This window comes from Arvicola amphibius, chromosome 3, assembly GCF_903992535.2.
Source record: "Arvicola amphibius chromosome 3, mArvAmp1.2, whole genome shotgun sequence".
Classification (NCBI taxonomy): Eukaryota; Metazoa; Chordata; class Mammalia; order Rodentia; family Cricetidae; genus Arvicola; species Arvicola amphibius.
In genome coordinates, this window is record NC_052049.1 from 103,640,129 (window position 1) to 103,657,967 (window position 17,839).

The following is a 17,839-nucleotide window of genomic DNA, read 5'->3' on the forward strand; positions in this document are numbered from 1 at the left end:
GTTCATTTCATGGAAGATGATGTCACAGTGTACTTGGCTGTGTATGAGATTATGTTGTGCAAAATTATTTTAGCCATGTAAAAATGTGTTACATTCGTTTATGCTATGGAATATTACTTTAATTGTGTAAAGATGTGTTACATTTGTTTCTCCTGCCTTTGTTAAGGATGTAAAGATGTGTTACTTTTGTTTGTGCTGCATCTGTTTAATTTTGTAAAGGTGCATTTGTTTCACCTTGCCTGCCTAAGGCACCTGATTGGTGGAATAAAAAGATGAATGGCCAACAGCTAGGCAGGAGAGGGATGGGTGGGGCTTCCAGACAGAGAGAATAAGTAGGAGGAGAAAGCTAGGTTTGAGGAGAATGAGAGGCAAGAACAAGAGAAGATGAGAGGAGAGAATGAGGGTGAGAGGGACATGTCTGGGGCAAGAAGCTGAGCAGTCACCTATCAGCAAGACGTGAGAAGCAGTGGAATTAAGATATACAGAAGGAAAGAAAGCTAAAATATCCTGAGGCAAAAGGTAGATAAAGAGAAACAGGTTAATTAAAAGAGTTAGCCAGAAACAAGCCTGAAAGCATTCAAAACTAGTAAGTCTTCATGTCATGATTTGGGAGCTGGTTGGTGGCCCTAATAAAAACCCTGGTGCAATTGTAAGTTCTCTGAAGCTTGAGATATGTAATATTTTTCTATGTACTCCTGTGTCTACTAGTGGCATGAAGTACCGTAATTTAAACCTACACGTTGAACAAATGAACACGGATTCATTAATGAAAAACCATTTTGCATCTGCAAACGTCCAATTTACAACTAGTCATTAGAGGAAGAATCTGATCTACAAGTTTCATACTGAGCAACATTAGGCCTAGTGATATTTAAATAGCAGTGTTAGATTTAGGGATTGGGAGGTGCCCTGAATCAACGGAGCCCTCAAAGAAGACGCTGGAAGTGTTTGTGGGGAGTTGGTATCTAGGGATATAGAGGGTTCTTTACAATGTCACTAGACTTCTACTCCATGTGCACAAAATTTATTTCAGTTAAATCTTATCTATAGGAAGGTATCTTTGCTGAATAAAAATATTTTTTCTATATCTTGCCCCTATAACTTAAAAAATACGGAACATAGGAGGGCAAGCCAGATTTAAAGCTTTTTTCTTTTTTTCCTTTCTTATACTGATTTTCTTTCCAAGGTATTCAGAAAGACTACATTCTAACTGAAGCAAAAAGGTAGGTATTCTTCTGAAGCTCAGTATAGAGTAGCTGTGACCACCAAGTATCATTATCATTAAAACTGTTTTTGAAGTTAAACTAATAATAATGGTTATGGGGTTAAAATTATCATCATCATCATCATCATCATCAACAACAACATCATCATCACAAAAAGTTACAATCCCAGGATGCTCAATGAGTGGCAGGTACTTCTCACGGAATATCATAATTACGCTTCTCACAGCCACCTCCTAAGTAGGAATTGTTTTCCTTCTTTTTCTCTCTAATGTTCATTGAGCTTGAATAATTTGGGGGCAGGTCCACCGGATGAGTTGAGAAGACTGTAGGGCCAAAAGGCAAGATGCTTGCACCAGGCGACCCTGAGCCTTTCCCGATCTCTCAGAATTTTGTCACTTGCCCCAGTGAAGGGAGAGTGGGTGAGCTGGGGAATCAAAGGAAGCCTAGGAGTCGTGGAAAGGCAAAGGGAAGTGGTTGAATCGCAATCACAGGGTCACCAGGGAACAGCAATACTAGGTAGCTCCTCCAAAGGTAGGCAGGCGGGGCGGGGCCTGGGCGGGAACCGGGAACGTGCTGTGAGGTGCACCGGCCAGAAATGCCGCCTCTCCGGGGCGAGCGAAGGTGAGGGGAGAGTGAGTGCAGACCCTATGGGCGCCTCCGTGTCTCGCCTAGGCAGCTCGTCCTCACTGGGTCTGCAGCACCCGAAGCTTCAGATGCATTTGCCCGTGGGGGTGTCGGTGCGGAGCGAGCGGACAGGAGGCGAGCGGGAGCCAGCGAGCGGATCGTTTCCCCCACCCCCGGAGGAGTGGTACGGCCCTGCCCGCCGCTGATCTGGCAGGCTGCGCGCGCACCCCGCGGCGGTGCGCGGGCCGGGGAGTCCCGGCCTCTGCGGCCCGCCTCCGTCTCCGCCGGTGCCCTCCTCTCTGGGCTCTGGTGCCGGGCGTCCGCGCGCTCCGCGGGGGAGGAGCGCGGCCGCGGGGGCGCGCCCCGGGACTCCGCCCCCCAGCTCCCCTCCCGGAGCCCGGGTGCCCGGCTCGCGCGGCTCGGTACGAGACGGGGACCTCGCGCCGCCCCAGCGCCCCCGCCCCGCGTGTGAGGCGCCGCGCCCTCCGGCCGCCCTGCCCGGTGCATGGAGGGGCCCGTTCGGATCGCAGCCGCCGCCGCCGCCGCCAGCGCGCGGGGGGATGACCTGGGGGTGGCTCTCGGAGCCGGCTGCCGAGCAGGAGGTCTGGGGGCTTAGCCAGCCCTGCGGAGAGGTGCGGGGGTCCTGCTGCAGGGTCCCCGAGGGTGGCCCCGGGTCGCGGGCTCGGGAGCGGGGGGTCCTGGGGAAGCGGAGGCCAGCTTGCCCTCAGGATGCAAGGGGTCCGGGTGGAAGGGCAGCTGAGGGATGCCCCGCAACCGGCTCGCCGCCGCATCCTAGGGCGCTTGGAGCCACCTCGCAGGAGGAGGCGGGGTGAGGTGTCAGTGACATGCTGAGGTCTTCTTCCGAGATCTGCCAGGGCAGGTGGGATGCCGCTTAGCCGAGGGCGCCGGCGCTTTTCCCAAGGGAGCCAACTCTGTCTCCCCTCTCCATCCCCGCAGAATGCCGGGGAAAGACAGTGATTTATGTGTAGGGAAAAGCAAGAGAAATTTCCTGCACAATGTATCTTTCTCTGCCTTCACAGACTCAGTGACTTCCCAGCCCCAGGGAGTGTATTTTTCCTTCTCTTCTGTAAAGCTTTCTGTGACTCGCATTATCATCTACTAAATACTTTAAATACATCGCTATTTATTTCAGCCTGCAGCTTCAGACCTTTGTTGCCTTCTCTCCACTTTTAGGAATTTCAGTAATAAATCACTGAGGGGGATAGATAGACTCCCTTGCCCTTGGCTTCATTGTTCTCCCTAACCCCACCAAATCAGGTGGAAGGCACTCGAGAAAGGAACTTTCCACAGAATGCCTGCCTTTCCTCATGGGGACCACAGAGGGTGGCAGGTGTTTTAAGGGCAGGCTGCTCCCCAGTTGGGCTGTCGAATTTAGGGAACCTCATTAACAGAAAGCCAGCCTTTGTGTCCTTAATCAGACACCTTGGGAAACGGGAGGTTGGACTAAAAGGTAATGTGAGATTTGGTCTCCGGCCAATGCCAGGAATGATGAAAGAGGCTAAGTGAATTCAGAGTCCATGCCTCCCTGATACCATACCCCTCGGATTCCCAGTGGATGGTTGGCATAGCTCAAGGGCTGTCTGCCAGAGGAGGTGGCAGGGGGCTGCAGAAGAGGTGCCTTATTTTTTTTTAATATGATTCTACATATTCTGTTACGTTTTTCTAACTCGTCCTTTCCAGTCTACTTATAGATGAAAATGTGGGATACGGATAGTTTAACTTTTAGGATAAGACAAAGAAACTCTTCAGAATTTTTCTGGGGATCTTAGTTTAGTGTTGAACTCGAAAGAATTCTTAGAAACTCGAAAGAGGCACTGAATACTGTAGTCTCTGTTACGCACATGTGGAAATATTAAATTGCTACGTGCTTTAAGTTCTATGAGAAGGATGGAGAAAACCTGTTTCATTTTGTAAAGACGAGCCTGGGGTGTGTGTTTGGCAAGGAGAAACGTTTATATTTCTATAAAATACACAAATGTATATTGTTTAACTTTCTTGCACAACCTCGGGTACAGCATTTGGGAAGTCTTTCTTTGAATAGTTTAATCACCTAGCAAAATCAGTCACTAGAGGTGCTGTGCTATTGTTTGTGTAGTAACTCACTTGGGATGCTTTGATGGACTGCTGCGGTTCTCATCAGCTTCTACCATGCCAAGTACTTAAAACAGCAGCGACTTTCGAGCCCAAGTATGAAGAATCTGAGGACCTGACAAACACTCCTGAGCTAATCTGTGTAGGTTGCTTCCTGCATCTCCCTTACTTCTGGCAGGTTTTGCAGGTGGCTTGACTTTTTTTTTTTTTGTGGAAGGCGTTAACTTCACTTTAAGATAGGACCCTCCCTCATCATCAAGGCTTATATAGAGGAGTGCCGAGGGATAGGACCTTGTGTCATAGGGTGGTGCTCCTCAAAGGTCAGGTAAAATTTAATAACTTGTTCTTATGCTTTCCTCTTGTGTTTCCTCTTGGTCTGCATGCTCTCTTGGTTCTCCAGACAATTTCGCTTTGTTTCTTTTTTAATGACAGTAGGAGGTTTCTTCTTCCCTGGAGATGTTTTTCTTGTGAACATGTAGACTAAAATCTGATGGATGCTTTTAACTAAAATACTAGGGAAGCGATTTCAGGAATTAAACGCCTTTGTGAAATCAGGGAAGGAATCAAAATTATCAAAGATAATGAATTGGAAAATTTGCTGTTTTAATGTGTGTTATCAGTTAACATCAGGTGGTCAGCATCTCTACTGTGTAGAATTATAGCTAGGACAGTACATTAGAAGTGTAGATGAATTGCCTACAGGTAGACTTTCTTTAGCTTAATGATCTTAATACAAACTAATTAAAATAGGAATTTGGAGTCTGGTTGCTAACTGTACTGCTTTGAAGGAGATTTTTTTCCCCCGTGTGTGTGTGTGTGTGTGTGTGTGTGTGTGTGTGTGCCACACGCTATTTTATTTGTTTTTGACTGGTGCTTTTTTTCAAGAGATTTTTTACTCACCTACATTGAATTAGAAATTTTTACATTGTTTTTATTTACACTTTTACATTGTATCTAAACACTCTGTGTGCTAAATTTTTATTGTGTAGGTGGCATGGAAGGGCTATGCCTAGGAGGGGAAGGCTGTATTTATTGTTAAAATTAAGGGGTAGTATACAAGAGTATACTTAATGTCACTTTAAAATACTGCTCTACACTGAAACGAAAAGCTGCGGGTGTTTTTTTTTTTTCTTTAAAAAAAAATCCTTCAAGCTTTCCCCATTGTTTGTGCACTTTCCCTCCATTGTCAGGCTTAAAACATACAGTATCATTGTCGTCTGTCCCCTGAATAATGGTCCTGAGGTGATATTATTAATGTGGCTTTTTAAAATCAAACTAATTATACTTGCCTAAAAGAGCCACATGTGTGTGATTCTAGCTGCCTGGTGCCTTTTGAGAGCCCTGGAGACAAGCTAGTGAATAGAGCTGAAAATTCATTCTGTATTTGATTAAATGGAACAGACTCGCTGCTCCTTACCCCAGCAGGGGCTGTGAGATCTCTTGATCCCCGAAGCGGCTCCTAGACCCTGGGAATTCCATTAGCGAGCACCTGAGGAATTTCTGCCCTGCAGTGCCTTTTTTGTATGTGTGTATGTGTATGTGTGGAGAGGGAGTGGAGCTGAGTAGTGATGGGGGGGGGAGGGGGAGGGGGGAGAGCAGGCTGCATTAGAAGGCTCCATATGTTAGCAGCTCTAAAATCAAGGCATGACTTAACAGCTTATCTTGTAAGAGAAAAGCCCAACCCAAAGGCGGACTGCTAGTGCGGACTTTATTGCAGGCAGGGCTGTGGTGATGTACTTTTAGCACTGAAGCGAACCCTAGTGTAAGTACAGAGAGCTGCTCTGCTTTCTCTCTGAGCGCAAGCAGATACACGTTTGCAGACTTGGTAAGTTTTCTTTGAATGATCTTTGGATAAATATGTGAAATTGTATTACAGTGTTCTCTTGCCTGTAAGGGCTGGTATATTGTGTAATGACTTAACATTTGAGAGCAAAGTCAGGCTTTTATGACATGTCGATTGCCTGTGCAAAAATGAAATGCTTGTTTGAATAAACATAGTTTAGTTTATACCTTGGTTGCCATCTGAGCTTGTTATGTTTCTTCTTATAGAATTTAAATTCATTTTGTCATTCTTTTCTGTTGGCATTTTACGGAATTCTGTTGACTCTCTAGTATTTGGAGCCATTGCTCCGCAGACTTGCCAGCAGCCCCAAGTAAATGAAAACATAATTTCCAAAAACATTCTGGGCAGTTTCTTGAGCAGATTTGTGGAGACACATTGGTGTGTTTCCTTCTGTTCCCTCTTCCTCTGTCCTCCGTATAGTTGGAAACATATTTATTTTTCAGAGTACTAACCCAGTTCACTTCTTGTATACTTTTCACAGAGGACAGCATGGGGTTTGTGGGTGGTATTGCTAATTGATTTTCATCTTTTGAGAACGTGAATCACGGTGTGAGCAGTTTTCAGCTTGCGTAGAATGTGGCAGCATGTTTGATGGCTGCTGTGATATATTTTATTGCTAACTAAAATCATGTAGATAGTGCAGTCCTTTTCTTCCTGTTCCCGTGTAGTGCTGTACCAGGTTCTCACAATACATGTTTAGAATATAAAGAGCCGCCTTTGAGAATATGTTTACTTATTTTCCTCTTTCATCCAGGATATGCCTTCTAAGAAGTAGATTAAACTCCGAAGTCAACTTCTGTCTGAATTAATAGTTTAGTTACTGTGTAATATCTTTTGATGGACAGAGATACTTAGAAACAAACAAAACACTTTTATAGAACATTTTGTTCTACTGTATGTGTGTTGGAATATGAGTAGGCGCTTCAACTCTTGGATGCCAAGGATGTGCCTTTTAATAGAGAAAAAATGTGTATGCTTCTTATATTATTGAACTTGCCTTACATAATCTGCCCATGTTTCCTTGCTTAAAGCTGTGTGTTGACTTTTATTTTTATGTTACTGTAATAGAAATTGAATTAAGAGGTTGACATAGAATTTGCTCTTTAGCTACTCTCATTAATTTATGTGAGCTCTTGTAGAACAACGATCTTGACCTAGCCTTGGATCCTTATCTGTAAAATGGGGATTAAATGGATAGGATATCTCCCCACTGTGGGATTAAATGAGTTAATGAAAGTAAAACATTTGGCAGATAGTAAAGTGTCTATAAATGTTAGCTGCTGTTATTTTTATTGATTCCTCCTGTGAGCTATTCCTTTCAAGTTCTAAATAAGGAGGAAGCCTTGGAAGTTTGTAACAATGTGTCCCATGTAGTTACTACAACTTGATCTGTTAAAATTTTCTTAAATTTCCAGTTGAAACTTAGAAAGTGTTTGGAAGCAATGTGTGGAGTCTTTTCCCATCTAGGCAGAGGTCTGCACAAGGGTCACCCCTGTAGGCAGTGAGCAACAAAGGAATGGTTAGGTCAACACTCACCTGTTCCATCATTAGCTAGTCCAGTTGTGTGTCTTTGGCCTGGGAAGGCTCCTTGTTGCTCTTAGCCTTCCTCTCTCCCTGAAGGCAACAACTGTGCTGATGAATCTTGCCATAGTGTAATTTCACCTGTTCTTGAACTTGGTGGAAGAGTCATACAGTGACTGCATTCCTGCACAGCTCCTTATGCTTGTACAGTTTATCCATGCTATTGTGGGCAGTACTTATTCATGCTTTTAAAGCTGTTACAGAGTCTTTTGTGTATTTTGAAATTTATTTTATTGCCTCATGGGTATATGGTCATTGGCAGAGAAAAGAAAAATAACATTTCTTCACGAATTTTTAGAAAACCAGATCTCAGAGGCTATTTTAGAAAAAATAACCATGACATCATTTTTTTAAAAAAAATGTAAAACAGAGTTGAAAATAATTTATTTACCTTCTTTTTCAATTCCTTATAAATCCTCTGATAATGCATTTATTTTCTGTTTGTGTTTTAGGAGGTAAAGGAAGGAGCTTCAAGATAGAAGGAAAGGAGTATGTGAGATAGTCTATTATCTTCATGTTCAGGATTAAGCACCTTGATCAATACTTAGAATTTGGCAGAAATAACCACCAGCTCAACTAGAGTGTCCTGTTCTTTGAGTTGAAACTGTAGCTGCAGAATGTTCATAGACACATACATGTGTTTTTGTATGCATATACTGTTTTTTTATTTTAAAAAAGTTGATCAAAAATTGGGGAGAGTAGAGCTAAGATGTTATGGTCTAGGAAGACTTTGAAGAGCAAGGCCACACACTTTTGTTGTAGAGAGTTTTACCCACTGTCTGAACAATCGCCGTACATTGAGAATCTCTGTTTGGCTTTTTGAAATTCCTTAATATGGGGAATGAAATTTATCTCAGAAGCAGTAAAACAAAAAACAAAGTGATAGCGATGGATATGAAGTTTTTCTTTTTCAGAATTTGTAGGGGACTATAGTTGAGATGGGTAGCTTATCCTGTGTTATTAGAAATGTTAGCTGAAGGTTTTCTGGATGTTTTGCTTGGACATTAGCCATTTTTTTCCCCTCAGGAGACATTGTAATTTTCAGCATTTGTGAGTTTATTAAATCTTTCTATTCATAGCTCTTTGACACAGGTCATTTTTCACACACAGCCATGGGTATGAAAGGGGTCCTCCTGACTCCAAGGAGCCTGTTATGGCCAGGATGTCATTAGATGTGGGGACAGCTGCAGTGGCTATTTGTGACTCTTTTTTTTTAAAATTATGTTTAGATTTATCTTTTGGGGGTATGACTATTCTGCTTGTAAGTGTGTGCTTTCAGGAGAGATTGTCAGATCTTTGAATTGGCATCACTAATGGTTGTGAGCTACCATGTGGGTGCTGGACAAATCTCTGCAAGAGCAAGTGTTCTTACTGCTGAGCTGTCTCTCCAAACTGCATCTTTTGTTCTGTAGGGCACTTGTAGATGCAGACTATGTTACAGAGGAAAGAACAGTCCAACAAATGGAGACGCCTCATGTAAGGTCGTGCTGTTTGAAAGACTGTGAGTCCTTCTGGACTATTCTGATGGTATTTGCCAAGGATGATGTGTAAAGAATCTCACCTGTGTATAAGAGACTGGCCCATTGACCTCCAACGGCCTTTGTGGAAGTGCCAAGGTTCCATGAAATAGGTTTTCATGCTGTAGCTAGGTCCCATACCCATCATAGCATAATTCCAAAGGAAGAAAATGTGTCCTGTTTCCAAATACGTGCATTTCCCCTAAATTAACCCTGGCTTAAAATTGGAGACTGCTTCTACTTGGCCTGCTCTTTGCATTTTAAGTACGATTCCTAATTTACTTGTAACCATTATGTTAGTTATTCTGCCTGTCTTTCAAAATTTTTATGATAAGGGAGAATCAGGAGCCAAATATGGTGGTATACAGCTGTAAGTCAGCCTAGGCTACATAGTGAAATGCTGTCTTTAAAAGCAAAACAAAACAAAAATGGATTTTTCTAATAGCTGGATTTATCAGTATCAGAAATGGTGGTACTTGGTATGTATAATATTTCTGTCAATCTAGTTATTATTCACTTGCTTCTACAAATTAGGTGCAGAGAGTATCGAATACTCCTCTTGTCTTTCCATCATACAGACTTTTCTAAACTCCGAGTCAAGAGAGAGGAAAACTCATAGAGGGAGAAAGACCAATGCCAGTGACTTAACAAACACTGTCTGGGGTTGGTCTGGGCTCCACTTGTAGCTGTGTGCGTAACTCCTGTCTGCAAAATGACATTGTATATTAGTAACTGGTGTTCAGAATAGTTGGCGGCACTGTGTGATCCTGAATCATCAAAGAAGTATTTTTTATCTCTTCTAATTTTTTTTTTTTTTAAAAATTATGCCGGGCGGTGGTGGCGCACGCCTTTAATCCCAGCACTCGGGAGGCAGAGGCAGGCAGATCTCTGTGAGTTTGAGACCAGCCTGGTCTACAAGAGCTAGTTCCAGGACAGGCTCCAAAGCCACAGAGAAACCCTGTCTCGAAAAACAAAAAAAAAAAAAAAAAAAAAAAATTATAAAAAGAATATTTTGTTTTTTGCCACTTTTAAATTTAATTATTATCGTATGTGTGTGTGATAGCATATGTGAGAGAGAAAGAGAAAGAGAGAGAGAGAGAGAGAGAGAGAGAGAGAGAGAGAGAGAGAGAGAGAGAGAGAGAGAATGGATTCTGGGGTGGAACTTTAATCAGAAGGCTTCCGCTGCCAGCTCTTTGACCTGCTGAGCTGACTCCGGCCCAAGTGGTTACTGTTCCATATTTATATGTGCACATAGCTGCTCTCCCTCCTCTCCTGAAAGCAGATCTTGCTCATTGTCTTTTCTCTATGGCTATTGCCTTATCTCTGCAGCTTCCATTTCAGAATTTAAGAGGAGGGATGAAAAGTATGTGGGGACTCCCCCGAAAATAAAATCCCCAAATAAATAAACTCCACGTAAACAGCTAAGTCTTCTCCATGCTCTTGTCTCCCAAACTGTCCATCGTTTGCCTGAGTAATGATGTTCCTTAGCCCTAAGTCTGATCATGTGCCTGCTCCCCATAAGTCCTCATCTCTCTGACATTTTTATGATTCCTTTATTCTAATTATGCATCTTATTTTGGTTAGGGGTGGGTATATGCGTGTGAGTGCAAGTGGACAGAAGACAACGTCAGATCTCCTGGAGCTGGAGCTACACTCCTGAAGGAGTGTTGGGAGCCACTCAGGTCCTCTGCGAGAGCAGTGACTTCTCCTAACTGCTGAGCCGTCCCTCCAGCCCCTTAAATTTCATTTGTTGCACTAGGGATTGAACCTTGGGTCCCATATACACTAAGCCAATGTTCTACCACTGAGCTATGGTCCCCAGTGCTTCGATCCTTTTTTGGGGGAGTGTACAAGATCAGTTGTATACCCATTGCTTATGCCATCCCCAGATGGGCATTCTGTGAACACCATGCTTCAGTCTCCTCCCGCACCCCCACTTTTATTTGAGCTAGAGTCTCTTGTGGCCTAGACTGGCGTCCAACTCACAAACTTCTGATTTTCCTGCCTTCACCTGCCAAGTGGTAGAACTCCAGGTATGTGCTACTATGTCTGGTTAATGGGGTTCTAAGGATGGAGCTTAGGGCTCTATGTTCTCCAGGCAAGCACTCTGTTCTCAGCTTCGTGTTTCTCCCTTTCAAGCTGGGAACGTGACTCTCTTTGAACAGTTATGTCATAATTGTATCCACCTCTGCCAAACTCTGACAAAATGGAGTTTCCCCCACCATCTTCCATTTTTACCCTACTGATTGTCTGACACTAAAATGCCTTGAGGACCCTGATGGACGTTTGAATTCTTGGGAGAATGTTCAAGTGTTTAGGATGGGCAGAAGTCAACATTTTTTCCTTTCTAACAAACTTCTACATGCTTGTTATGGTTGGGATCTGGAGTGTGCTCTCCACCGTAAATTCATGAGTTGAAGGCTTGATGGGATTGTGAGGAAGCTAACTTTATTATAATGGGTTAATTCATAATGGGTTCCTATAGGCTATGAGGAGGCGGGGCCTAGTTGGAGGAAAGGGGGTTGCTGGGACATGCCTTTGAAGAATGGAGTTCTTGGCGTCTACTTGTCTCTCTTTCCCTGCTTCCTGGTCGCTAGGAGGTCAGTACCCTCTTGAGCCATGGGCGTCCACTGTCATGATGTCCTCCCTCACCGCAGGCCTGTGGAGGTTGAGCTGGCACTATGGTCTGAAACTTCTGAAGTCAACGTGCCGAAGTGAATCTTTCTGCCTTGTTTTCTGAGGTCTTTTGTCTTACTGGTGAGGAACACAATGTTAAACAGTTAGGTGGAGCACAGGGCACAGTGGGATACTCGGCTCTTTCTTCTAGATCCTCGAGTGATCTCAACACACAGTGTTACTTATAAAAATCAAGTGAAATAATAGATTTTCAGTGTCAGGTTCAGGGAAATATCACATAGCTCCTAATCATGAAGCTCGAAGAAGTTTCAGAAAATAATGAAACAGAGCTTAAGGCTAAGAACGGTGAAATGTCAACCACTGGTACTCTGATGCATGAATAGTTTAGCAATTTTAAATATGTTTTTGTTCTGTGTAGCATTAGTGCCTAGGGAGTTGAGGTCATGTTTTGCTTGTTTGTGTTTTAACTGGCTATTATTACAGGGGTTCCCTCGAGTGTGTAAATACTAAAAAATACATCCTGGCTTCTGTCTCTTTGCCAGGGAAATTTCTGACAGTTATTGGGCTTTTGTGGTATCAGAATTACTGTAATTAGTATTCTCTGTTTTATAATAATTTGGTATCTGTACAGTGAGTAATTGTACACATCGCCTGGCTGGAGGTAAAATTGGCAAGGGAAATGAATGTTTAATGGGTAAAATACTACCTTTATCAGGCCCTGAGATTACTCAAGTGACATCAGAGTTTGGCAGCCCTTTTTAGTCCAATAAAAAGAAAAAAAAGGCATCATGCTCTGGGGAGGAGACATTTTCCCCTGCCCTTTCTTTTGGTTTCTCTTTCTGATTTTGGCCTCAGGGAGTATGTATAATAAAATAGCAACAAAGTGAGCCGCAAGCTTAGGAACTCGGGAGCGAGCGGTTTTAGCTGGAATAGAAGTCCCACTCACCTGTGTGTCAGTGCGCACTTCCTGTCATGATGGAGATTGGAGGGCAGGAGGGTAGCCGTGATAAACCCTCATTCATAAAAGGGGCTCCCCCTCATGGCTCAACATTCTGTAGCTCGGGGCTTGAAAACATTTGGTGACCTCATGAGACAATGTTGAGGGGGTCTGAGCGCAGTGACGGAAATGACTTCAGTCGTTGGCATCCCAGGGTCTGAGCTGTAGCTTCAGTCAACCTTGGCACCAGGAAATTCCACAAAGAAAATTTTAAGTACTTAGTAGCTTTAGAAACTCGAGTGGAACCGCACTGAAGGCTTACTACTGTACCGTGTCCATGACTTACCTCATCGGTACATCCTTCTGCGTGGTTGCCGTCCTATTTTATTATCACAGTGTTTGTTAATTTCATGTGTGCGTGTGTGGGCATGTGTCTGTGTGTATGTGTGCTTGCGTGTGCCATGTGTATGTGTGTGTGTCTTTGTGTTGAGGTATGCATGAGCCATGTCTGTGGCATGCATGGAGGCAGAGGGCAACTCTCAGGAGCCTATTATCTTCTACCTTGTGGGATCTAGGGTTGAACTCAGGTCTTCAGGCCTGTGTACAGACACCTCTGCTGGCTGAACTGCTGGCCTGCTGTTTTTGAGATGGGGGTCTTCCTATATACTAGGCTAGCCTTTACTTGGAGCGGCTCTCCCATCTTCTCCCGAGTGGTACCGATACTGGGGTCTCTAGGATTCCATTTCAAAGCAGTTGTTGAGTCTTTAAGCCTAGGAAGCCCATGCAGAAGGAAATGCACATTGTTTTGTGTAGAGAAGCACACATTTGATGATGCAGATAGGTTGTCTTTCTAAATCAGTTCTACTCATGGACATCTTAATTTTTTCAAGCTATATTCTGATTGGATTTACCCTAAATTCTAAATTGGTATAGTTTTATTTATATTTACTGAAAAACAGTACTTTAAAAAGACACATACGTCCCTTTCAAGGTTATAACAAAAATAAACATCCATTTTCTCCCCAGTCCTGATTCCAAGCTCTAGTTATCATATTTTAAATTATTTTGTATTTTAGTTGGATTTTTCCCTTAAAATAAGTTGTATTAGTCTCGCTTTGATTGCCATTATCTATAGGTCTTTCATATAAATTTCATCATGTGTTTGAGCTAAGCTCTTTTTCCCTGCTATCCTGGCTAGCTGAAGTTCATTTTGAGTCATTTTGAGACTGGTTGTTACCCATGGTTGCCTATGAAGCTGGCAAACACAGTTGTCATGATTTGTTATTTCTTTTGTGTTTGAGGATGTATTTTAAAAAGAACTATTGTCGTAGTGGTTAGGTCTTAGAATAATTTCACATTTGTTGCTATGACAGCAGCCACAGTGGGGTTTTAAATAATATAATGCAGCTTGCAGAGGTTTGCTATCTGGTCTTTGTGGTATCAAATAAATTTTAGCTCAGGGATTTGCCTATGTGCATATTACCAATGTTAATAGGAATCTTTTAGTTAACTCCCAAAGTGGGTTTCCTGAGTGTGAACTTCGGGGAAGTCCAGACAAATGTGTCCTCCCCAACCCTTGGAAATGAGCGTAAACATTATTTAAAGGGCCCGTTCAGTGTGGTGCTTCTTAGTTTGAGATTTTCTTCCCAATATATAGTAGATTACTAGAGAAAAGATAAAGTGGTTAACCCTGTAAGTAAACACTAGGACATAGGTTAGGTTCTTGTTTTCTTAGCCTGCTGTATATATGTGTATACACACACATACACACACACACACATGAGAGAGAGAGAGAGAGAGAGAGAGAGAGAGAGAGAGAGAGAGAGAGAGAGAGAGAGAGAGAGAGATAGGGAAAGCATATTTTACTAGTTGGAATTATAGATGTTAGCAAGCATGAAATCAAACCAGGAGGTCCCACGTATAAAATTCTGTAGTTCTTCAACAGCCCAGAGTGAGAAACTGTTTTGAGCTGTTCATTTGTAAAAATACAGTTCTGTTTTCTCTCCATGTTGAAATGTGAGTTTTTGGGACGGGGTGGGGGGGGTGGGCTTTAACATTTAGTAGGCAAACAAGGTCCCCATTTGCTTGTAAAGGTTCTTTCTCATTCACCGAGAAATACTAGCGTCTTTTGTGTGTTCATTCACCTAGAGAGAATGCTGCCTGTGCGCTTGGGGAGTCTGACAAAAGAGTGAAGCATTGCCTTTGCAGAGCGAGGCTCTTGTCTGTTGGGGTGCCCTGCAGACTTATAAGAATGGTGCCTCCAGGAGATTGGGAAACAGAAGTCCTGACCTAGTCTGGGCCTTGCATGCAAGACAGGCTGAGGAGGAGCCACAGACACCCTGTCCTCGGTCCCCCTGCTGAGCAATTACAAACTCTTGTTTTGTGGTTCTTTTTATTCCTTATATAGAATGCATTTCTCCTGCCCTGATGGTTTCTTAAATAACCTCTGCAGAGCCCTTTCTGCTTTCACAGTGTCTCACAGCTCTTTTTTCCCCTCCTCTACTTATAAGAAATGCATGAGCTAATAAAGTTTTTGTGAGCAAGGAATCTATGAGCACTGGTATCAGATGCAAAGGTTTTAATCTAGTTCAAAGTCAGGTGGCCTTTCAAAGTCTCCCTGTTGAGTGCGGGGAAAGTGTTATTTGGAATTTCTAGCTTTATTTTAGGACTTACTTTAGGTCGCAAGTGCACATTTGTATGTGCTTAGTAATAGATGAGAATTGCTAAATTCTGTGCTTTTCTTTTGTCTTTGATAATTCTAAACCACAATTTCTACATTCTATAGCCGATTGACCTAATGGAAAACACTGAGATGAATCCCTGGTGTCTTATTCCATTTCCTCGCCTAGTTACTAGATCCTGGCTTTCTGACTTTTTTCTTTGGAACAGAGAAAAATACTTGGATGTTTCGACACTATTTTACACTGTTATCTTGGCAGAATGTGCAGCTTGAAAGGTTTTCTTAGTTATAATAAAAGCAAAAAGCGAAGGGGATATTTTAGAAGTAAAGTTCACTTTTTCCTTTATGTTTTTGGTTATAGAACAAATGCAATCTCCAAATTGATGCATTCTGTCTCCAGTCTTACTGGTTATTCTCTGGTATTCCTTGTTTCTGAAATGTGACTGGTGATATTGAGACCAAATTTTGTTTTTTATTTTCATGTGAGGGGAGGGTTTCAAGTTTTGTGGGTTTTAAGTGATTCAGTATTACTTTGGTCAATTGTTAACTATTCCTGTTTTGTTTTCTATCACAGTAATGCTGGCTAAGCCGAAAGTCAGAGTTGAAGTACCTTACCATGTCTAATTTGTGTTAATTTAGGGTAGATCATCAAAATACTCATTAAGTGCTTAGTGACATGGTTTAGAATAGTTGGTGGTCAGATTGAGAAGCAGGGAAAAGTAGATATCCTTTGGACTGGAAGTTGCCCTCCTCCTCTATTGGAGAAGGCTGAGTTGTAATCTCATTGCACTGCGGCTCCCAGAGCGAGGTGTGAGGTTGTTTATTTTCACTCCGGAGATGTATATACTGCAGAAGGAAAACTCTGGCCTGGCTTAACCTAAGCAAGTCATTACTTATCTACGATCTGGCAGGCAATTTGATTAAGGCTGACAGAGCTCGTATAATATCAGAACCAGACCCTCCTGGTGATTGATGACTCTGGGCTGTGAGGTTTTTTGGTTTTTGTATTATTATTATTTTTTTAATTTGAAAAAAAAAACACTGAACAAGAATGAATAATAATTCTGATTTGTATTTGCCAAGTATAAACTGTCTGATATAATTTTCTATAGTAACATGTGTTTCTTAGGTGACAGTTAAATGGTTTTAGAACAATAGTGTCTTAGTTTTTGTCTGCAGGGTAACGTGCAGGTTAATAACTGTTTCTGGTGCCCTGTGCATGGTAGGCTTGTATTCTGCACTCCATGTATCTTCTGTCTCTTACTTGAGGTCCTGCTTCCCTAGCATAACATTTTTAACATGGATTGCTTTGATATTATATATTTTTTTAATATAATGGGATTAGCCTAAAAAGAAAAAAATCCTCTTCATTTTCTAATGAAATTAAATCAATTTGGAAATGTTTGGCTCTAAGGCATTTTCAGTTCCTTGCTTTCCAATTATAAGAAACCGACTTGACCTTTGTAATAGCTTATCTGGACGATGGCGTGTAGCTGCTGGCCTCTGTGCTGGCCTCTGGGTTCCATGTCTCATTCCCACTGACACCGTGTGACCGGAATGTGCCAAATGTTCTACCTGCATTTGTCTGCCAAGAGAGTTGGGTCTAGCTAAGGAAGAGCTTCCCCTCCCCCTCCCCACCACACACAGAAATCCAGGCTTTCAGGGAAGCATGGTAATTTTTGTAGTGGTATTGAACTTGTACTCTGGAGAAAACATTGTACCGCAATTCTACCAATGCACGGGCTTTAAGATATCCCATTTGGGGCCTATAAAAAGAGGATAAAGTTTGGCTGTATTGCATTTATAGAGTTTTCATAGGGTGGTGGTCTTGTGGCTTTGGAGTTGGGTAGCATTTACAAGATTATTTTAGCGTTTATAATCTTAGGGAATGTACATCTTGCATTTTTGAAAATATAATTCTTGCTTCATCTCCTAGCACCATTCTTAACCCAAATTTGTAAAGATGTGTGTGGTAGCCCTACCCCCTCCATCAATAACCTACCACTGGGGATGTGCCATAAAAACCAACCAATAATTATGGACTACAGTCGAGTCTTTCTTTTTTAGCTCTGATCTAAATACAGCATTTTAACTACTGATTTCATACCTACTAATGAAGGTGAAGTTTGTTTATGTAAACAGATCATCAAATTGATATTGCCTGCACTGACGGGAAATAACTACTTCTTCTCTTGTAAGTGAATTTGGCATTGTAGCAGATTGCTTAATAAATGTACTTGATTTCCCTTAGATTTTTACCACATTCAAGGTGTTGGCAAGAAATAGAAAGATCCACCTAATGATTTTAGGGTTTTCTGTCGTTGGAATTTTCTGTGCTGATTCACCTCCCTCATACAGACTAGTGTCACTATTCCAGAGCCCTTGACGTACCATGTCTTGCTGCTTTGGGACTCTGACTATAGTTCATATATTATACGACACCTGGCCATCATGTGTGATCAAATCCTGCTATTTAGCCTGTACTGATGTTCTCTGTCAGAAATACCCACATAAAGGTAATCACGCATGTCCTGTGTGTGTTTGGCTGCAAGGCTTTATGGAGTAATCCTACTGTTGAGTGTCCATTTATCCACCACTGTCCCTTAGCCTTCTGGTGACTGCGTTTTAGACTAGCGATTCGGGTGCTTTGTTGTTGAGTCTCTTCCTCAGGCTTAACGCACC

General features: G+C 42.5%; 1 protein-coding gene across 2 annotated transcripts in view; it reads left to right on the forward strand.

Moving 5' to 3' along the window:
- Positions 1-2,241: 2,241 nt before the first annotated feature.
- The window catches only part of Cdon (cell adhesion associated, oncogene regulated), an 88,215-nt gene continuing 72,617 nt past the window's right edge, over positions 2,242-17,839 (forward strand). Inside the window, exon 1 of one of the 2 annotated variants that reach the window (XM_038323213.2) lies at positions 2,242-2,272. The gene's annotated coding sequence lies outside the window, so the exon portion shown is untranslated. Of the gene's footprint in view, positions 2,273-2,319; positions 2,483-17,839 lie in introns of those variants that run through there. The other variant, XM_038323212.2, reaches the window with a different exon arrangement.